The sequence below is a fragment of the Pelobates fuscus genome, chromosome 1 (assembly GCF_036172605.1).
Source record: "Pelobates fuscus isolate aPelFus1 chromosome 1, aPelFus1.pri, whole genome shotgun sequence".
NCBI classification, from domain to species: Eukaryota; Metazoa; Chordata; class Amphibia; order Anura; family Pelobatidae; genus Pelobates; species Pelobates fuscus.
The window spans coordinates 324,391,771-324,416,212 of NC_086317.1; positions in this window are offsets into that span (position 1 = coordinate 324,391,771).

Sequence of the window (24,442 nt, forward strand, 5' to 3'; positions counted from 1 at the left end):
GAATTCAAATTTTCCTGAATACAATAAGAGATTTATGTAAGCAACCATTAGCCCGAGTGGTAAATTCAGGTTTTATCTTGGATACCTTTGAAATTTCTAATGGAACTAGACAGAGGTGCGCTTCTCCCAATTCCTAAATGTATTGACCCTAGAACCTGTGGCAGCAGAAATAAGAGCAAACACATCCATACAGTGTGTTAAAATAGGGTACAAATAGTGCAAATGTAATTTATTTGCAGACAATGTCTTACGTATACTTACTCAATCACTGATTTCCCTGCAAATCTAAAAAAAAAAAACCTGCAAGATTCTTATTACAAGCTAAACTCAAGCCTAGAGCATTGGGGGGTAAGAAGAATGATACAAAGGCTTAAGGAAGGGGGGCGGGGGCGGGCCGCCGAGCTGCATGGCAGCAGACTAACATGGCTCTTGGCCCAAACAAACTAAACTGTCTCTGAAACGCCCACAGAAAGCACAAAGACCAGGTTGCCTGCTGAAATAAAGGAAATGATAACACCAGCTTTACAAAGATGCCAACTAGGCCCTAAAAGAAGGCTGTGAGCACCGTAAAGGACTTTCAAGGCCTACCCTCGGCAGCAAGACCAGACTCGAGTGACCATGAATCGGTCAGAATACATGCCGATCCTCCACGCCTGCACACAGACGACTTAGAGAAAAACAAAAGCAGCTTACCCAGGCAACGGATGCTGCTGGCTCGGGGCGCGGCCCCGCTTCCCCCCCCCCCCCGGTGGGGTAATCCGGCCTCATGGAGGCGACACGTGCTGGGACAGGAGTTCCCCGTGCTGGGCCCAGATTGCCCTCCTGAACTGGCAAATGCTGCCGAAAAGGAGCCCGCCAGTAAAAGAGTCGTAAGGACCATTTTACATACAAGCTCATTATGACGAAAGAAGACGTGAAGGGGACTATTAACTGCTTCGATAGGGCTGGCAGGTACGGCACATGTGGCCACGGATAACTAAATTAATTCCCCGACTACCTGCCCACCGAAGGAGTTACGGCCCAGACTTACCGAGTCTGTGGGAGTCCTCGGGGAGTCGAGTCCCTGGTGCTGCGAGTCCTGTGGATCAAGAGGATGCAGGCCTTCCGGCGGACCGGTGGCCGTGAGGGATGCATATCGTCTCCAAGTGTGTGGCCGGCACCAGGAGAGATGGGAGCTTACACTCCACAGAATCTTGATAGGTGCTGGGCAGGTGCAGGGGACAGAGGGCGCTCAGTCCCTAGGTGTGGGGGTCCTGTGGACGTTCTCTGGCCCTGAGGGCCCAGGGAGCCACGAAAAGCCCTGCGGGTGGACAGTGACCTGTCTGGGGAGGACAGATGGAAACACGGCGCACTGGAGCCATGTTGTTGCTGTGCCATGACTGGCCCAGATCGGACCATTGTAGAGTCCCCAACTACGGTCATTATGCTTGTACCCTACCTACCCATATATTCGTATTTCTAAATTTTCATATATTTCATATGTCCTCATGAGGTTTATTTTTATTTTATTTTTATTTTTATTATTTAATTTTTTTTTCATTTTCTTTTTTTTTTTTTTCTTCTCTATAATTCTACATGCTACAACTGACAGTTTGGACCATGTAATAATGACCTTAACATATGGTGATAATAATATTGCTGGTTCTGCTTACCAGCCTTTAACTAAATTAACTTGGCACATAGCTCTTAGCCAACCTGTAGTCATATAGTAGATGATTATATGGCTTCTTGCTTAAAATAGGTAAGTTGATAAATGTATCTCTAGTTGGCCATATAATACCATGTTATACTAAAATAGATGTACCAAAATGTCTTATTTTAGGCCTAATTCACCAAAGTCAAAAGGGCTTCATAACCAGATTTCCGCACTATATAAAGGATACCAACATGTCAGCGCCGTAGCTGATACAAATATATGCTAACACCTTAATTCTCTCAACACGTACTAAACAGTTAGGCCAGAGGGCAAATGTAATCCAAGCTTAACATATGGCCGCAAACTCTATTTGATTTTCTGGATTAAACTTCAAGCATACAGAAAACCTGTTAATTATAAGCAACATAAGTTCACATACTCTGTTATTACGAGCTGTATTGTTTTTATGCTTTCACTTCTTGAATGCTATGCAGCAATTACCGCTCTCCCCTCCTGACCGCATATACGAATATGCTTTAAACTGTAGTAACGTCGCTTACTACTGCGTACATGACAACCTTATAGCTCCATTATATATTACTGCACAGCAATAGTGATGTACCGAACGATTCGCTGGCGAATAGTTCCTGGCGAACATAGCATGTTCGCGTTCGCCACGGCTGGAGAACACATGCGCGGTTCGATCCACCCCCTATTCGTCATCATTGAGTAAACTTTGACCCTGTACCTCACAGTCAGCAGACACATTCCAGCCAATCAGCAGCACACCCTCCTTAGCAGACCTTCCCACCTCCTGGACAGCATCCATTTTAGATTCATTTGGAAGCTGCATAAATTTTTATTTATTTATTTATTTATTTATTTATTTTAATTATTTATTTTTGTAGTGCATGGAGGTATAACAAATGAGCATGTGGTACCCCAACGGCATTCCTCATGCTTTTCAAGTAACAATTGTAACAATAGGGTATATGTTAATACCCTAGTCTGCGCGGAGCCCTCCATGGGTGAAGATGGATTAATTATTTTTTTGCGCTCGGGTTTTAAATTTTATTTTTAAGTTCGACGGGTATGATGGCTTTTTATTTGACCTTTTTTGGGGCTGAAAAATGAAGATTTTAGAAAAAAGAAGACGTTGAATAGTAAGTTGAATTTTACTTTACAGGGTAGTAATTGTATTCCCCCCTCACTATTTTTTAGGGTGAGAGGGGTTGGTAGGGGCTTTTTTATTTGGGGAGGGGGGATTTTCATTTAGGGCCCCCACCGCCGATCAGGGGTGGGGGCCGGGGGGGACAGAAGGTCCCCCCCTTATTGTTTTTTAGGGCCCCCACCCACCGCGCAGGGGTGGGGGCCGGGGGGAGGACAGTAGGTCCTTATTGTAACTTAGGGCCCCCACCCGCCACTCAGGGGTGGGGGCAGAGGGGAGGACAGTAGGTCCCCCCCCATTATTCTTTAATAGGGCCCCCACCCGCAGCTCAGGAGCCATGTTACTCTGTATAAAGAGGGAGCCATGTTTACACTGTATATAGAGGGATCCATGTTACTCTGTATATAGAGGGGAGCCATGTTACTCTGTATATAGAGAGGAGACATGTTTACACTGTATATAGAGGGAGCGCTGTTACTCTGTATATAGAGAGGAGCCATGTTTACACTGTATATAGAGGGGAGCCATGTTACTCTGTATATAGAGGGAGCCATGTTATTCTGTATATAGAGGGAGCCATGTTTACACGGTATATAGAGGGAAGCCATGTTATTCTGTATATAGAGGGAGCCATGTTTACACGGTATATAGAGGGAAGCCATGTTACTCTGTTAATATGTATATAGAGGGAGCCATGTTTACACTGTATATAGAGGGGAGCCATGTTACTCTGTATATAGAGGGAGCCATGTTATTCTGTATATAGAGGGAGCCATGTTTACACTGTATATAGAGGGAGCCATGTTACTCTGTATATAGAGGGAGCCATGTTACTCTGTATATAGAGGGAGCCATGTTACACTGTATATAGAGGGAGCCATGTTAATATGTATATAGAGGGAGCCATGTTTACATGGTATATAGAGGGAAGCCATGTTACTCTATATATAGAGGGAGCCATGTTATAGAGGGAGCCTCTGTATATATTGGCAGTGGCGTACTAAGGTGGGGCGGCGGGGGTGGTCCGCCCCGGATACCACTCACTAGGGGGGTGCCCGGGCCAACTTTCGCAGGGGCGGCAAAATGCCGCCCTGTGTCTTGTGTAAAGGGACCGGCCGCTAATAAGACTATCTACCCGTGTTTCCCATCCAGCAGCAGCAGGGTCCTCCGTTCTCGCGATCCGCAAGAGCGTTGCCGTGGGTTGCCATAGCAACGCTCTCGTGGATCGCGAGAACAGAGGACCCTACTGCTGCTGGATGGGAAACACGGGTAGATAGTCTTATTAACAAGCATGGAGAATACTGGGCTCCTCTAAACTGCCCAGTGATGCTGTGCCACTGGACCACCAGTCGAGGAGGACGGGAGGGACAGGTAAGTGGCAGCACTTATTCCACACAACATACACACTGCATCTGCAATCGCTCTACACACACTCTAAACACACTGCATACACTCTACACACACTCTACATACACTGCATACACACTGCATACACACTGCATACACACTGCATACACTCTACACACACTGCATACACACTGCACACACTGCATACATTCTACACACACTGCATACACACTGCACACACTGCATACACTCTACACACACTGCACACACTCTACACACACTGCATACACACTGCACACACTGCATACACTCTACACACACTGCACACACTATACACACACTGCATACACTCTACACACACTGCATACACTCTACACACACTATACACACTCTACAGACACTTATACACACTCTACAGACACTGCATACACTGTACACACACTGTAAACACTGCACACACACTGCATACACTGCACACACTGCATGCACACGACACACACTATACACACACTGCATACACTCTACACACACTGCATACACTCTACACACACTATACACACTCTACAGACACTGCATATACTCTACAGACACTGCAAACACTGCACACACACTATGCACACACTGCACTCACTCTACACACACTGCATACACTATACACACTCTACACACACTGCATACACACTGCACACACTGCATACACTATACACGCACTGCACTAACTATACACACACTGCACACACACTGCACACACTATACACACACTGCATACACCCTATACACACACTGCATACACACTATGCACACACTGCATACACACTATATACACACTGCTTACACACTATACACACACTGCATGCACACTATACACACACTGCATACACACTATACACACACTGCACACACTATACACACTGCATACACACACTGTACACACTATACACACACACTATACACACACAATATACACACACACTGTACACACTACACACACACTGTACACACCATGCACACACTGCATACACTATGCACACACTATACACACACACTACACACACTGCACACAATATACACACTACACACACTGCATACACACTGCACACACTACACACACTGCACAAACTACATTCACTACACACACTGCATACACACTATACACACACTGCATACACTATGCACACACTATACACACACACTATACACACACTGCATACACTATGCACACACTGCATACACATACATTTAAAAAAATTGCAGTTGTTTTTTACATTTCAAAGTTGGGGAGGGGGGTGCCAAATAAAGGATCCGCCCCGGGTGCCAAATACTCCAGGTATGCCCCTGTATAGAGGGGAGCCATGTTACTCTGTATATAGAGAGGAGCCATGTTTACACTGTATGTAGAGGGGAGCCATGTTACTCTGTATATAGAGGGAGCCATGTTATTCTGTATATAGAGGGAGCCATGTTTACACAGTAGTATATAGAGGGAAGCCATGTTACTCTGTATATAGAGGGAGCCATGTTACTCTGTATATAGAGAGGAGCCATGTTTACACTCTTTATAGAGGGGGCCATGTTACTCTGTATATAGAGAGGAGCAATGTTTACACTGTATATAGAGGGGAGCCATGTTACTCTGTATATAGAGGGAGCCATGTTATTCTGTATATAGAGGGAGCCATGTTTACACGGTATATAGAGGGAAGCCATGTTACTCTGTATATAGAGAGGAGCCATGTTTACACTGTATATAGAGGGAGCCATGTTACTCTGTATGTAGAGGGAGCCATGTTACTCTGTATATAGAGGGAGCCATGTTACACTGTATATAGAGGGGAGCCATGTTACTCTGTATTTAGAGGGAGCCATGTTATTCTGTATAAAGAGGGAGCCATGGTTACACAGTATATGGAGGGAAGCCATGTTACTCTGTATATAGAGGGAGCCATGTTACTCTGTATATAGAGGGGAGCCATGTTACTCTGTATATAGAGAGGAGCCATGTTTACACTGTATATAGAGCCATGTTACTCTGTGTATAGAGAGGAGCCATGTTTACACTGTATATAGAGGGGAGCCATGATACTCTGTATATAGAGGGAGCCATGTTATTCTGTATATAGAGGGAGCCATGTTTACACGGTATATAGAGGGAAGCCATGTTACTCTGTATATAGAGGGAGCCATGTTATTTTGTATATAGAGGGAGCCATGTTTACACGGTATATAGAGGGAGCCATGTTTACAGGGTATATAGAGGGAAGCCATGCTACTCTGTATTTAGAGGGAGCCATGTTACTCTGTATATAGAGGGAGCCATGTTATTCTGTATATAGAGGGAGCCATGTTATTCTGTATATAGAGGGAGCCATGTTTACACGGTATATAGAGGGAAGCCATATTACTCTGTATATAGAGAGGAGCCATGTTTACACTGTATATAGAGGGAGCCATGTTACTCTGTATATAGAGAGGAGCCGTGTTTACACTGTATATAGAGGGGAGCCATGTTACTCTGTATTTAGAGGGAGCCATGTTACTCTGTATATAGAGGGAGCCATGTTATTCTGTATATAGAGGGAGCCATGTTATTCTGTATATAGAGGGGAGCCATGTTACACTGTATATAGAGGGAGCCATGTTACTCTGTATCTAGAGGGAGTCATGTTACTCTGTATTTAGAGGGAGCCATGTTACTCTGTATATAGAGGGAGCCATGTTATTCTGTATATAGAGGGAGCCATGTTATTCTGTATATAGAGGGAGCCATGTTATTCTGTATATAGAGGGGAGCCATGTTACACTGTATATAGAGGGAGCCATGTTACTCTGTATCTAGAGGGAGTCATGTTGTGATGTAATTCCAGTAAAATACAAGTTTAGCAGGCTAAGATTGCCACAAGGCATATGTATGTATATGTGTTTGTAGTATCAGTTAGTTAATTACACGTAGCTAAGATACTGTTATCACTGTACTGACCAGGTGCAGGAATGTAAGAACTGGAATTACGCGTCCCTCTCCTTTGTATCAGATGAGCCACGTGGTTAGACCGGATGGATGAGTTTAGACTCTATTTATTAAATAGGTTAAGGGTATGTGTGGGTGTAGTTAATTGTGGGAGGAGCTACAGTGCTATATAAGGAATGTACTCTATGTATTCAGTACTCAGACTTTGCTGTATTTTGGTGACGCTAGTCCCTCTGAGTCCCGATCGGTGATCCAATAAAGAATCTCTTCCTTCCTGAAGAAACCTGTGTCCATCTCTCTGTGCTTGGCTTCCGTCAGTTTCTCCGGTATCATTTGGTGCATTGGCCGGGAAGCTCATCGTTCAACGGTAGCTGAGAGGCAGAGGCGTGAGACGGTCTATCTTTGCCCACGTTCTCTACGGCTGCACCCCTGAACTTCTGCGTGGACCTCCCTTCGTCTCGGCGCCACTGGTCTGTTGTCCAGGAGATCATCGGCCTCTACGTGAGAAGTGCTGGGGTGTCCCCGTCGATGAGTGTGAACTCAGGTTCAGGAACGAGGAGGTAAGATAACTGCTGTTTTAGACGGCAGGACCCGCTAGGGGTATACCGATTGTGCGGTAGGCCCAAAGGGGTTTTTGAATCTGTATCTGCCCCCTCTGTCGGAGGGAAGGAGCGAAGGCGCACCGCTCGATCGAACGCTCTTTAGTCAGACCGTTTGATTTGGTTAGTCAGGCGGGGTCCTGGTGTAAATAGCCCTAGCCGGACACCGGTGTCTTGTCTAGACTAGCGTTCTAGGGTGTATATTACGTTCGCTAGGTCGGAGGGACCGGGAGACTAAGCGGCGCCTGTGTAAATTCGGTTCGCTAGTTCTCATCCTATCTGGGCTAAGTGGGAAGGCGTGTAAATTTGGAACCCACTAGACTTTTGATAGTGCGACTAAGAGGCGCCTGTGTAAATTCGGTTCTCTAGCTCGCTATATATGTGGTGATTGGGCAGTGTGGCTAACCAAAACGGGTGTATATAGTTTTAGGTAGTCCATTCAAGGTACTGGCCAATAGTTTAGTTGGGAATTGTAAATGTGTTAACGATTGTTTTAGTAAAGTGTATATCTTGTTAGATAGCGCGAGCTCAGCCGTCTAGCGAGAGTGTTAATAGTGTGTTGCTGTATTATAGTGCACGGTACCATAACCCTGTATATTTACTGACATTATATAATAAGTACTAATCATTGTCGTCCATTGCATGTTTAACACCATAACCACTAATAATTGTATTGTGACCTTAACTTGTGCTCTGACCTATGCTAACCGTACTGTAACCGCTATTTGTAAAAGACGATGTTACTGGAGTGTGTTATAGACGGGTAATTCGTATATAGAGAATTATAGCGTGGGTGACTGTATAGTTACGCCAAAGGGCATAATATTGATTATATAGTGACTGGTGTAACAGCTGTGTGTGTACGGGAATTCCCTGAGTGTTTATTGTTATTGTGTACGTTTCACTTGGTAACCGTACCACGTGGTGCTGTTGCCAGAGGAAACGGGTGTGACTGTTGAATAGTACGCGTGTATAGTATTCGTTGTCGACGACGTTCCATTGTTAAGTATGGGTGCGTCGCAGTCAACGATTCCGGATCCCTTAGGATGTATGGTTAAGAATTTTAAAAAGGGATTCAAAGTTTGTGATTTTGGGGTAAAGATGTCTCCTGTACGTTTGGTCACTTTGTGTACTAGGGAGTGGCCTACTTTGGTTGCGGCATGGCCGCCACGTGGCAGTTTGGATCCAACTCTGGTACAGCGCTTACACGTGGCTGTATCGGGTAGGCCTGAACTTTACGGCCAGTTTCCTTATATTGACTGTTGGAGACAGGCCGTAAATGACTCGCCAAAATGGCTCCAGACATGCCACGAGGAGCAGTGTCGCCTCATGGTAGCTAGGACTTGCTCGTCCACTAGGACTGGTGTTAGGCCCATTTTGGACACGCCCCCTGAGTCCGAGATCCCTTTGCCGCCCCCTTACTTTCCGTTAAGAAGAAGTGACGCAAACGCAGGAAGTCCTGCACCCCTCCCCTCATTACCCTCATCCACTTCCGCTTCCTCCTCCAGTACAGGATCCATCCCCCCTCGTACTAAATCTCCCCTTCCGGAACCAGAATCCACCCCCATTAGAAACGAATATCCTGATTTGGCGCCACTTCAGACTTCCGGTCAAGCTTCATCTAGCTCGGCTCGAAGTGTTTTATTTACGACCTTTTCCCAAAACCGACCTCCCACATCCCCATACCCTATCTCTCCCCGACCGGAACCCATGACTGACGCCTCTCTACGTAGCCCCATCCAAACCCGACAGTTGACTGGTGCCCAACAATTAAAGCACTATCAGATGCCTCTTCGCTTAAATCCCGGGTCAGCTTATATCGATGCCGCAGGTCAAATGGCACACGCTGACCCTGTCTTCGTATATGTCCCTTTCACCACTACCGACCTTTTAAACTGGAAGACCCATAATTCCTCGTATACGGAGAAACCACAAGCCATGACTGATCTGTTCACCTCAATAGTACAGACACATAATCCGACATGGGCTGATTGCCAGCAGTTATTAATGACTTTATTTAACAATGAGGAAAGGACAAGAATAAATCAAGCAGCCATTAAAGCATTAGAGGATAGAGCCCGTGCTTTGAACCAAGCTAATCCAGCAGCATGGGCCGCAACACATTATCCCAACACTGATCCCGATTGGAACGTAAATGGTGCTGATATGGTTCAACTCAGAGCCTATAGAGACGCTATAATTGCTGGCATGAAAGCCGGAGGAAAGAAAGCCATTAACATGTCGAAGACAGTTGAGGTGATTCAGAAAAGCGATGAAGCGCCCAGTGTCTTTTATGACCGATTATTGGAGGCATACCGCTTGTATACCCCCTTTAATCCGGAAGACGCAGACAATTCCCGAATGGTTAACTCCGCCTTTGTCAGCCAAGCATACGGAGATATTAAGCGCAAGCTACAAAAGTTAGAAGGGTTTGCAGGTATGTCCATCACCCAACTAATGGAGGTAGCAAATAAGGTCTATATGAACAGGGATACAGAAAGTAAGAAAGAGGAAGAGCGCAAGATGCGTAAAAAGGCTGATATGCTAGCGGTAGCGATCGCAGGCGTAGATAAACGGGGCCCAGATAGAGGCAATAATAGATGGAGTAGGGAGCCTTTGAGTAGGGATCAATGCGCGTATTGCAAGGAAGAAGGGCATTGGAGGAACGAATGTCCGCAAAGAGAGCAGTACGAGAGAGACCAACCCAGGGCAGGCTACGGAAACTTTAGAGGTAGAGCGAGAGGTAGAGGAGGCCCCGGAGGGAGTAATGGTTATAGAGGGAGTAATGGGAACAGAGGAAGTGTTAGGGAAGACAGGTATATTCCAGCAGCGCAAAGGTCCCGCGATAGAGAAGGTAGGGACTTTGTAGGATTGGCTGACACTGTCATGGAGGACTATTGATACCGACCGGGCTCCATCCCCCTTGGTCGAGCGGAGCCTATGGTCGATGTATCAATAGGGGGGAAAAGGAGTGCGTTCATGATCGACACTGGTGCTGAACATTCAGTGGTGACTAATCTAGTTGCTCCTCCATCTGGAAGGACTATTACTGTGATAGGAGCAACTGGAAGAAGTGCTGAAAAAACGGTTCTTAAAAGTCGACTCTGTACATTGGGAGGCCACGTAGTAAAACACCAATTCCTTTATATGCCTGAATGTCCAGTCCAATTGCTGGGACGTGATATGCTATCCAAATTACAAGCGCAGATTACGTTCCTACCAGATGGAACAACATCTTTAAAGTTTAATGGACCTTCAGGTATTATGACTTTATCCGTACCAAAGGAAGAAGAGTGGCGACTTTATACAGTGTTGACTAGCCAAAACCCTAGGAGTGATGAGACATTGTTTAACATACCAGGAGTTTGGGCAGAGAACAACCCACCAGGACTGGCCCGCAATATTCCACCAATAAAAATTGAACTGAAACATGGGGTTTATCCAGTGAGCCTAAGACAATTTCACATTCCGCAGAAGGCTAAGAAGAACATCCAATCCTATCTGGATAAGTTCATACGGTATGGTATCCTAAAATTCTGTACTTCCCCCTGGAACACCCCATTTCTGCCTGTTCAAAAGCCCGGCACAGATGAGTATCGACCTGTGCAGGACTTAAGAGCAGTCAATGATGCGGTTGTTAGCATACATCCAGTTGTACCCAATCCATATAACCTGCTTGCTTTAATTCCGGGCGGGGCTACTTACTTCACAGTCTTAGATCTCAAAGATGCCTTCTTTTGCCTCCGAATTGCCGCAGAAAGCCAATGTATTTTCGCTTTCCAATGGGAGAACGCTGTAACGGGCTCAAAACGCCAAATGACTTGGACAAGACTGCCCCAAGGGTTTAAAAATTCACCTACCCTATTTGGTTCAGCTCTAAGTCAAGATCTACTGGATTTCGAGTCTATCCCAGGAGAATGTGTATTGTTACAATATGTAGATGACTTGTTGATAGCAGCAGTTACAAAAGAAATCTGTCAGCAAGCAACGCACGATCTACTACACATTCTCTGGAAGGCAGGATACAAGGTGTCTAGAAAGAAGGCTCAGTTGTGTTTGCCAACTGTCAAGTATCTAGGATTCCATATCTCTGAAGGTCAAAGAATTATGGGGCCAGAGAGAAAAGAAGCTGTCTGCCAAATACCAATACCCAAGAATAGAAGACAAGTGCGAGAATTCTTGGGGGCAGCAGGCTTCTGTAGGATATGGATTCCCAGCTATGCGATACTAGCAAAACCTCTGTACGCAGCCATCAAAGGTACAGAGCACGACCCCTTCTTATGGACCCAAGAACAGCAAACGGCATTTGAAGATGTGAAGAAGGCTTTGATGAGTGCCCCAGCATTAGGTCTACCTGATCACACACGACCATTCTACTTATATGTACACGAGCAAAGAAGAATGGCTGTGGGAGTATTGACACAGTACTTGGGATCATGGCAAAGACCTGTTGCCTACATGTCTAAGCAACTGGATGCAGTGGCCAGCGGACTTCCACCTTGTCTAAGAGCCGTAGCTGCAGCCGCCCTGCTAGTAGCTGAAGCCGATAAACTCACTCTGGGTCAAGAACTTTATGTACGAGTCCCACATGCAGTACAGACGTTGTTGGATTACAAAGGAAATCATTGGTTTAGTAACAGCCGTATGACCAAGTATCAAGCAATGTTGTGTGAAAACCCAAGAGTGCATTTAGAGACTGTAAACACCTTAAATCCAGCTACCCTTTTGCCACAACCTACTGAAAGTCAACATGATTGTTTGGAAGTAATGGATGAAGTATTTTCAAGTAGACCAGATCTTCGTGATTTTCCCATCCAGAACCCCGATGTTCAATATTACACCGACGGCAGTAGTTATGTGAAAGAAGGGATCCGCTATGCAGGATATGCAGTGACAACAATAGACAAGGTGATAGAAGCTCGGCCACTGGCGAAAGGAACATCAGCACAAAAGGCAGAATTAATAGCACTAACACGAGCGTTACAATTGGCTGAAGGTTTAAGAGTAAATATCTATACGGACTCTAAGTATGCGTTTTTAACCACTCATGCCCACGGAGCTTTGTATAAAGAAAGAGGACTACTGAATTCAGAAGGCAAAGAAATCAAGTACGCAGCTGAAATCCTACAACTATTGGAAGCAGTGTGGGAGCCGAAAGAAGTCGGTATCATACATTGTCGAGCGCATCTGAGAGGAGATGGTGATGTAACCAAGGGAAATCGGATGGCAGATAGTGCAGCTAAGCGTGCTGCTGAATCAGGAAGACAGGAGTATGTGGGGCATATAGCTGCTCTTATACCAACTCCACTGTCCCAATGGACTCCAGTTTATACAGCTCAAGAAGAGGAGTGGTTAAAGACTGAACCGGGAAAGTATCTGGAGAACAAGTGGTATCAGCTAGAAGATGGAAGAATAGTTATACCAGCATCGCTAGCGGTAGAAATTGTCCAAAATTATCACAACGGGACACATTCTGGGAGAGACAGTACTGAAGAATCTCTTAGAAAACATTTCTACATACCAAGATTGTCCAACTTGACTCAGGCCATTGTACGTAGATGTGTAACGTGTGCTAAAAATAATGCAAGACAAGGACCAGTAAAGCCACCAGGAGTCCAGTTTATGGGGGGACTCCCCATGTCCGATCTACAAATAGACTTTACAGTGATGCCTAAATCGGGTGGACATCGTTACCTGTTGGTAATTGTGTGCACCTATTCAGGCTGGGTAGAAGCATGTCCTACTCGTACAGAGAAAGCAGGAGAAGTTGTAAGATTCCTGCTACGAGAAATAATACCCCGATATGGACTACCCTGTTCTATAGGATCGGACAATGGTCCAGCTTTTGTTCATCAGTGCCTACAACAACTGACTCATATGCTTGGTATAAAGTGGAGGCTTCATACTGCATATAGACCCCAGAGTTCTGGTAAGGTAGAGAGAATGAATAGAACTATAAAGAACCAGTTGGCTAAAATGTGTCAGGAAACCCAACTTAAGTGGAACGTTCTCTTACCCATAGCTTTATTGCGAATCCGCAGTACCCCTACCAGAAGGATGGGCCTCTCTCCTTTTGAAATCATGTATGGGCGACCACCTCCCGTACTTGGTAACTTAAGGGGGGACTTGAGTCAGTTGGGAGAAGGAATTACTCGGCAGCAGGTTGTAGAGTTGGGTAAGACTATGGAGGAGGTACAGAAATGGGTACAAGATAGATTACCTGTGAATATTTATCCCCCTGTTCATAGTTATCATCCAGGAGACCAAGTGTGGATTAAAGAGTGGAATAATGTACCGTTAGGGCCCAAGTGGAGAGGTCCTTATGTTGTTCTTTTGTCTACCCCTACAGCGATAAAAGTAGCCGAAGTAACTCCGTGGATACATCACTCCAGGGTTAAACCAGCAGCAGTCGATTCTTGGCAAATTACAGCAGATCCAGAGAATCCCTGCAAGATCCGGTTGAAACGCACTACTCAGTCGGAGTAACGAGGAATTATTGTGGATTACAAATCTTATTGTTACAGGTGTGAGTGAGAAGGCCATAATAAAGCCTGTCCGCTTACCATCACATAGTGTATAAGCCAGGAAAGTCTCGAAGGGACACCTGTGAAGACGAGCAGAACTCCATTCCCTGCAGCCCTCACATCCTGGAAGCTGAGGTTCCATCGCACGGACGAAGACTGAGGATGACGGCGAAAGATGTGCTTTTGATTGTGTTTATTTATATGTGTTTTTATATTCAGGAAGGTAGAGGTACCGACACTCCTAGCTGTGAGGTATGCATTAAGACTACGAGAACAGGTAACCATATTTCCCAAACCCTAATTTGGCATTCACAATACGAATGTAAAGGAGAGGTATCAAGATGTAGATACCTAAATATAGACTATAGTGTGTGCCATTTAGGAGTAGGAGAACCTAAGTGCTTCAGTCCAGAGTATCAACCTCGTACAATTTGGTTGACTCTCAGGAATGGAGATCCTCAGGGGACCCTAATTAATAAGACGGTGTTAGAATCCGTACATTCTTCGGGTGTTCTGCTATTTGATGCATGTAAGGCGATATCAAGTGGTAGAAAACCGTGGAATGTATGTGGGGATCTTAGATGGGAGAGGACGTATGGGTCTAATGATAAATATATTTGTCCCAGTGGTAAAAATAAATATGTGAGTCCTAGATGCCCAAATAGAGATTATAACTTTTGCCCATATTGGTCTTGTGTGGGGTGGGCAACTTGGGGACAGACAGTAGACAAAGACATGATAGTGACTAAGTTGCCGACTAGCCCTTATTGTAAGTCTATGGAATGCAACCCAGTCCATATACTTATTAATAACCCCGACAAGTTCCTAGATAAGTATGGAAATTTATTTGGGTTTCAGATATACGGGACGGGTTTAGATCCTGGGACATTATTGTTTATAGGAATAGAGACTGATACGGTATCCTCCCAGACTCATCAAGTATACCATTCCTTTTATGAAGAGATGAGTATAGATAATAAGATCCCCCATAACGCTAAAAACCTGTTCATTGACCTAGCTGAAAGTATTGCCGGTAGTCTTAATGTTACCAACTGCTATGTGTGTGGAGGTACTAACATGGGAGACCAATGGCCTTGGGAAGCAAAGGAGGTAATGTCCGGTTCTGAGGCAGTTGACCAACTAATATCTACACAAGCCGATTATCATTTGAGTGTTAGAGGTAAATCTGAGTGGAGATTAAAGACCTCCATCATAGGTTATGTTTGCATAGCAAGGAAAGGAATAATGTATAATACTTCTGTAGGAGAATTAACTTGTCTAGGGCAAAAAGCTTATGATGATGATACTAAAAATACAACTTGGTGGTCGGCTTCAAATGTCTCAGAACCATCTAACCCGTTTGCTAGATATGCCAGTTTAAAGGATGTGTGGTTTGATTTATCCATCACATCTACCTGGAGAGCCCCAGCAAATTTGTACTGGATCTGTGGTAAGAAAGCCTATTCGGAGTTGCCACAGGACTGGGAAGGGGCATGTGTGTTGGGTATGCTCAAACCATCCTTCTTCTTGTTACCGATTGAAACAGGTGAGACTTTAGGTGTTAAAGTGTATGATGTGAATCATAGGAAGAAAAGGGGACCCATAGAGATAGGCGCCTGGGAAGATAATGAATGGCCTCCCCAGCGTGTCATGGATTATTATGGGCCAGCCACGTGGGCGGAAGATGGTACCTTTGGTTATAGAACCCCAATTTATATGCTCAACCGTATTATAAGATTACAGGCGGTGGTTGAGATTATTACTAATGAGACCTCACAAGCACTCAATCTTCTAGCGAGGCATAATACCAGGATGAGGACAGCAGTGTACCAAAATAGATTAGCCTTGGATTACCTTTTGGCAGTAGAGGGAGGTGTATGTGGGAAGTTTAACCTGAGCAATTGCTGTCTTCAAATAGATGACGAAGGGCAAGCAATAGCTGAGCTTACTAGCCATATGGTTAAACTAGTGCATGTGCCTACTCAGGTATGGAAAGGGTACGATCCAAGTGGTTGGTTTGGTAGCTGGTATGAGTGGTTTGGAGGGCTTAAGGCAGTGGTAGGTGGAGTCCTACTGATTTTACTGTTGTGTCTACTCCTACCGTGTCTTATACCCTTAGTAGTTAGGTCTGTGCAAAGCCTGATAGGAAGTATAGCAGAGAGGAAGGCTGCTGCACAGATAATGGCGATATATAAGTATAAGGCTCTAGATCAAGGAGAACCAATGCAGGAAGATGAGTGTTAAAAGATTCACATCATAAGATAAGTCTGGTCTGGTTCATGGTAACCTGAGGTATATGCAAACCAAGGTTAAGTGATGCCTCAAGTAATTGTGAAATATCAGAGGCATCAAAGGGGGGAATGTGATGTAATTCCAGTAAAATACAAGTTTAGCAGGCTAAGATTGCCACAAGGCATATGTATGTATATGTGTTTGTAGTATCAGTTAGTTAATTACACGTAGCTAAGATACTGTTATCACTGTACTGACCAGGTGCAGGAATGTAAGAACTGGAATTACGCGTCCCTCTCCTTTGTATCAGATGAGCCACGTGGTTAGACCGGATGGATGAGTTTAGACTCTATTTATTAAATAGGTTAAGGGTATGTGTGGGTGTAGTTAATTGTGGGAGGAGCTACAGTGCTATATAAGGAATGTACTCTATGTATTCAGTACTCAGACTTTGCTGTATTTTGGTGACGCTAGTCCCTCTGAGTCCCGATCGGTGATCCAATAAAGAATCTCTTCCTTCCTGAAGAAACCTGTGTCCATCTCTCTGTGCTTGGCTTCCGTCAGTTTCTCCGGTATCAATGTTACTCTGTATTTAGAGGGAGCCATGTTACTCTGTATATAGAGGGAGCCATGTTATTCTGTATATAGAGGGAGCCATGTTATTCTGTATATAGAGGGAGCCATGTTTACACGGTATATAGAGGGAAGCCATGTTACTCTGTATATAGAGAGGAGCCATGTTTACACTGTATATAGAGGGAGCCATGTTACTCTGTATATAGAGAGGAGCCATGTTTACACTGTATATAGAGGGGAGCCATGTTACTCTGTATATAGAGGGAGCCATGTTATTCTGTATATAGAGGGAGCCATGTTTACACGGTATATAGAGGGAAGCCATGTTACTCTGTATATAGAGAGGAGCCATGTTTACACTGTATATAGAGGGAGCCATGTTTACAGAGTATATAGAGGGAAGCCATGTTACTCTGTATTTAGAGGGATCCATGTTACTCTGTATATAGAGGGAGCCATGTTATTCTGTATATAGAGGGAGCCATGTTATTCTGTATATAGAGGGAGCCATGTTTACACGGTATATAGAGGGAAGCCATATTACTCTGTATATAGAGAGGAGCCATGTTTACACTGTATATAGAGGGAGCCATGTTACTCTGTATATAGAGAGGAGCCATGTTTACACTGTATATAGAGGGGAGCCATGTTACTCTGTATATAGAGGGGAGCCATGTTACACTGTATATAGAGGGAGCCATGTTACTCTGTATCTAGAGGGAGCCATGTTTACTCTGTATATAGAGGGAGCCATGTTACTATCTGAGGTGGTTAACTATGATTGGCCCTGGCATGTTTGTTAGTCTGGCCTGCATGGTTGTCTGGCATGAATAAAAGTAGCATGTTTCAACTATATTAGTAGTTAGACTAGTTTTCACTAAAACATGTGCAAATGGGGAGTTTGCGGTTGTGCAAATGGACTGTTTGCGGTTGTTTGCGGTGCGTTAAATGGGGAGTTTGGTCTGTCACTGTGAAGCGGGCATAACCCTTACACTACCTGATCGATACAACATCATACCTGATGTTTTAAAGCACGTTATTCCAAACAATTTAGGAATGTTAGTTGATTTATGCCCTTTATGGATTAAAACCAGACTCTGCATCAACTATGTAATTTTCCATGGGAGTTTTGCCATGGATCCCCCTCCGGCATGCCACAGTCCAGGTGTTAGTCCCCTTGAAACAACTTTTCCATCACTATTGTGGCCAGAAAGAGTCCCTGTGGGTTTTAAAAATCGCCTGCCCATTGAAGTCTATGGCGGTTCGCCCGGTTCGCCCGTTCGCGAACATTTTCCGGAAGTTCGCGTTCGCGAACCGAAAATTTTATGTTCGTGACCAGGGCCGGACTGGAAACTAAAAGCAGCCCTGGAAAAAAATTCTATACCAGCCCAATAATGCGTCGCGCCAGCATAGTGTGCTGATATAGAGGGTGAAAAAATAACTTGAAATTGAAAACTCTTACTCCAACGAAAGAACGCATATAGGACTTCAAAATAAACAAAAGAGTGCCTTTATTTTAAGTAGACGTACATTTGCATGTAATCAATGTTTCAGTACAACTACTTTGGCCTATTAAGGACATTTTAGTAATGATACTGAAATGCTGAATGTCTGCAATTGCACAACTAAACAAAAATTAAGTTAGCTTGTTTATTTTGAAGTTCTATGGGTGCGCTCTAAACTTTAAATATGTTATGGTGCATGAGTATGCAACTAGCAACAAGACTGGGCCAATACGTGTTCATTATATATATATATATATATATATATATATTAATGACATTTATGTGTGTATTATGCATATATAAATGTATATTACTATATGTGTAAATATTATAGGCATAATTATATGTTACTAATACACACATCAATATATATATATATATATATATATATATATATATATATATGTGTGTATTACTATCAGGATCACATGAATTTACGTCTATTACTTTTACCTCGTTTAGTGTATCTTGTCTCCAATTGTCTCCTTTTTTTCCACTTACAGCGACCCTTGTGCATCTTTTACTTCATCCCAGTCCCTGTGTGTTTCTTTTTACCCTTCTCCAGCCTCTGTATTTCTCTTTCCCTAGCCCCTTTTGCGTTGTTCTTAGCCCCAGCCAACAAACCTTCTGTGTCTCTTTCTCCCCTCTCCTCCCTGTCTCTCTTCCCCCTCTCCTCCCTGAGTCTCTCTTCCCCATCTCCTCCCTGTGTCTCTCTCTTACCCCTCTCTCTTTGTACCCCCATCCCCTGTGTCTCTCTATTACCCCTCTGTCTCTTTGTCCCCCTTCCCTGGTGTCTCTCTATTACCCCACCTGTCTCTGTGTCCCCCCCTTCTCCTGTGTCTCTCTATTACCCATCTCTTTGTCCCCCCAACCCCTATGTCTCTCTATTACCCCTCTGTCTCTTTGTCTCCCCCCCTTCCCTGGTGTCTCTCTATTACCCCTCTCTTTATCCCCCCATCCAGTATCTCTCTATTAGCCCTCTGTCTCTTTGTCCCCCCCTTCCCTGGTGTCTCTCTATTACCCCTCTCTTTGTCCACCCCATTACCTGTCTCTCTATTACCCCTCTGTCTCTTTGCCCCCCTTCCCTGGTGTCTCTTTATTACCCCATCTCTTTGCCCCCATCCCCTGTCTCTCAATTACCCCTCTGTCTCTTTGCCCCCCCCTTCCCTGGTGTCTCTTTATTACCCCATCTCTTTGCCCCCATCCCCTGTCTCTCAATTACCCCTCTGTCTCTTTGCCCCCCCCCCCTTCCCTGGTGTCTCTCTATTACCCCTCTCTTTACCCCCCCCATCCCGTGTCTCTCTATTAGCCCTCTGTCTCTTTGTCCCCCCCCTTCCCTGGTGTCTCTCTATTACCCCTCTCTTTATCCCCCCATCCAGTATCTCTCTATTAGCCCTCTGTCTCTTTGTCCCCCCCTTCCCTGGTGTCTCTCTATTACCCCTCTCTTTGTCCACCCCATTACCTGTCTCTCTATTACCCCTCTGTCTCTTTGCCCCCCCTTCCCTGGTGTCTCTTTATTACCCCATCTCTTTGTTCCCCCATCCCCTGTCTCTCTATTACCCCTCTGTCTCTTTGTACCCCCCTTCCCTGGTGTCTCTCTATTACCCCTCTCTTTGCCCCCCCATTCCCTGTCTCTCTATTACCCCTCTGTCTCTTTGTACCCCCCTTCCCTGGTGTCTCTCTATTACCCCTCTCTTTGCCCCCCCATTCCCTGTCTCTCTATTATCCCTCAGTCTCTGTGTCACCCCTTCCCCTGTGTTTCTATTACCCCTCTATTTATCCCCCCTTACCCTCTATTTGTCCCCCTTCCCCTCTTTTTGTCCCCCCTTCCCCTCTATTTGTCCCCCCTTCCCCTCTATTTGTCCCCCCTTCCCCTCTATTTGTCCCCCCTTCCCCTCTTTTTGTCCCCTTCCCCTTCCCCTATTCTTCTCTGTACCTGCTGCAACAGGAGGACTGAGGGAGGGGGCGGAGCTAACTACCATGCTCCCTCCCGGTTCCCATAATTCCCAGCATCTACACATCATAGAGTAATCCCTACTCTATGATGTGTAGATGCTAGGAATCATGGGAACCGCGAGGGAGCTTGGTAGTTAGCTCCGCCCCCTCCCTCAGTCCTCCTGTGCTGACAGCTATGCTGCTGTCAGTATCAGTGAGTGTGCTGCTGGATCGCTTAGGCGGCCGCCCGGCACACTCACTGATACTGACAGCAGCATAGCTGTCAGCACAGGAGATGGGGCCGCCGGCTGCAAGGTGAGTAATCACCTCAGACTGTGCCGCCGGACCGGCCACCCGGCGGCACCGACATGCGGCCGGTGGCCGCGAAATTATTAAAATACAGGGAGCAGGGCTCCCTCTCCAGCCCCCCAGGTGCCGCGGCCCACCGGGAAATTTCCCGGTATCCCGGTGGGCCAGTCCGGCCCTGTTCGTGACATCAATAATAATGTATAATAACACAGGTTACTGGCTATGGAGGGATAATGTATAATAAACACAGGTTACTGTCTATGGGAGGATAATGTATAATAAACACAGGTTACTGGCTATGGGGGGATAATGTATAATAAACACAGGTTACTGGCTATGGGAGGATAATGTATAATAAACACAGGTTACTGGCTATGGGGGGATAATGTATAATAAACACAGGTTACTGGTTATGGGAGGATAATGTATAATAAACACAGGTTACTGGCTATGGGAGGATAATGTATAATAAACACAGGTTACTGGCTATGGGAGGATAATGTATAATAAACACAGGTTGCTGGCTATGGGGAGGATAATGTATAATAAACACAGGTTACTGGCTATGGGAGGATAATGTATAATAAACACAGGTTACTGGTTACACACTACACACACTGCACACAATATACACACTACACACACTACACACACTGCATACACACTGCACAAACTACATTCACTACACACACTGCATACACACTATACACACACTATACACACACTGCATACACTATGCACACAATATACACACACTATGCACACACTGCACACTCTATTCACACACTGCATACACTTCATACACTATACACACACTGCATACACATACATTTAAAAAAATTGCAGTTGTTTTTTACATTTCAAAGTTGGGGAGGGGGGTGCCAAATAAAGGATCCGCCCCGGGTGCCAAATACTCCAGGTATGCCCCTGTATAGAGGGGAGCCATGTTACTCTGTATATATAGAGAGGAGCCATGTTTACACTGTATATAGAGGGAGCCATGTTACTCTGTATATAGAGAGGAGCCATGTTTACACTGTATGTAGAGGGGAGCCATGTTACTCTGTATATAGAGGGAGCCATGTTATTCTGTATATAGAGGGAGTCATGTTTACACAGTAGTATATAGAGGGAAGCCATGTTACTCTGTTTATAGAGGGAGCCATGTTACTCTGTATATAGAGAGGAGCCATGTTTACACTCTTTATAGAGGGGGCCATGTTACTCTGTATATAGAGAGGAGCAATGTTTACACTGTATATAGAGGGGAGCCATGTTACTCTGTATATAGAGGGAGCCATGTTATTCTGTATATAGAGGGAGCCATGTTTACACGGTATATAGAGGGAAGCCATGTTACTCTGTATATAGAGAGGAGCCATGTTTACATTGTATATAGAGGGAGCCATGTTACTCTGTATGTAGAGGGAGCCATGTTACTCTGTATATAGAGGGAGCCATGTTACACTGTATATAGAGGGGAGCCATGTTACTCTGTATTTAGAGGGAGCCATGTTATTCTGTATATAGAGGGAGCCATGTTTACACAGTATATAGAGGGAAGCCATGTTACTCTGTATATAGAGGGAGCCATGTTACTCTGTATATAGAGGGGAGCCATGTTACTCTGTATATAGAGAGGAGCCATGTTTACACTGTATATAGAGCCATGTTACTCTGTATATAGAGGGAGCCATGTTATTCTGTATATAGAGGGGAGCCATGTTACACTGTATATAGAGGGAGCCATGTTACTCTGTATCTAGAGGGAACCATGTTACTCTGTATTTAGAGGGAGCCATGTTACTCTGTATATAGAGGGAGCCATGTTATTCTGTATATAGAGGGAGCCATGTTATTCTGTATATAGAGGGAGCCATGTTTACACGGTATATAGAGGGAAGCCATGTTACTCTGTATATAGAGAGGAGCCATGTTTACACTGTATATAGAGGGAGCCATGTTACTCTGTATATAGAGAGGAGCCATGTTTACACTGTATATAGAGGGGAGCCATGTTACTCTGTATATAGAGGGGAGCCATGTTACACTGTATATAGAGGGAGCCATGTTTACACGGTATATAGAGGGAAGCCATGTTACTCTGTATATAGAGAGGAGCCATGTTTACACTGTATATAGAGGGAGCCATGTTTACAGGGTATATAGAGGGAAGCCATGTTACTCTGTATTTAGAGGGAGCCATGTTACTCTGTATATAGAGGGAGACATGTAATTCTGTATATAGAGGGAGCCATGTTATTCTGTATATAGACGGAACAATGTTTACACAGTATATAGAGGGAAGCCATGTTACTCTGTATATAGAGAGGAGCCATGTTTACACTGTATATAGAGGGAGCCATGTTACTCTGTATATAGAGAGGAGCCATGTTTACACTGTATATAGAGGGGAGCCATGCTACTCTGTATATAGAGGGGAGCCATGTTACACTGTATATAGAGGGAGCCATGTTTACTCTGTATATAGAGGGAGCCATGTTACTATCTGAGGTGGTTAACTATGATTGGCCCTGGCATGTTTGTTAGTCTGGCCTGCATGGTTGTCTGGCATGAATAAAAGTAGCATGTTTCAACTATATTAGTAGTTAGACTAGTTTTCACTAAAACATGTGCAAATGGGGAGTTTGCGGTTGTGCAAATGGACTGTTTGCGGTTGTTTGCGGTGCGTTAAATGGGGAGTTTGGTCTATCACTGTGAAGCGGGCGTAACCCTTACACTACCTGATCGATACAACATCATACCTGATGTTTTAAAGCACGTTATTCCAAACAATTTAGGAATGTTAGGTGATTTATGCCCTTTATGGATTAAAACCAGACTCTGCATCAACTATGTAATTTTCCATGGGAGTTTTGCCATGGATCCCCCTCCGGCATGCCACAGTCCAGGTGTTAGTCCCCTTGAAACAACTTTTCCATCACTATTGTGGCCAGAAAGAGTCCCTGTGGGTTTTAAAAATCGCCTGCCCATTGAAGTCTATGGCGGTTCGCCCGGTTCGCCCGTTCGCGAACATTTGCAGAAGTTCGCGTTCGCGAACCGAAAATTTTATGTTCGTGACATCAATAATAATGTATAATAACACAGGTTACTGGCTATGGAGGGATAATGTATAATAAACACAGGTTACTGTCTATGGGAGGATAATGTATAATAAACACAGGTTACTGGCTATGGGGGGATAATGTATAATAAACACAGGTTACTGGCTATGGGAGGATAATGTATAATAAACACAGGTTACTGGCTATGGGAGGATAATGTATAATAAACACAGGTTACTGGCTATGGGAGGATAATGTATAATAAACACAGGTTGCTGGCTATGGGGAGGATAATGTATAATAAACACAGGTTACTGGCTATGGGAGGATAATGTATAATAAACACAGGTTACTGGCTATGGGAGGATAATGTATAATAAACACAGGTTACTGGCTATGGGGGGATAATGTATAATAAACACAGGTTACTGGCTATGGGGGATAATGTATAATAAACACAGGTTACTGGCTATGGGGGGATAATGTATAATAAACACAGGTTACTGGCTATGGGGGGATAATGTATAATAAACACAGATTACTGGCTATGGGGGGATAATGTATAATAAACACAGGTTACT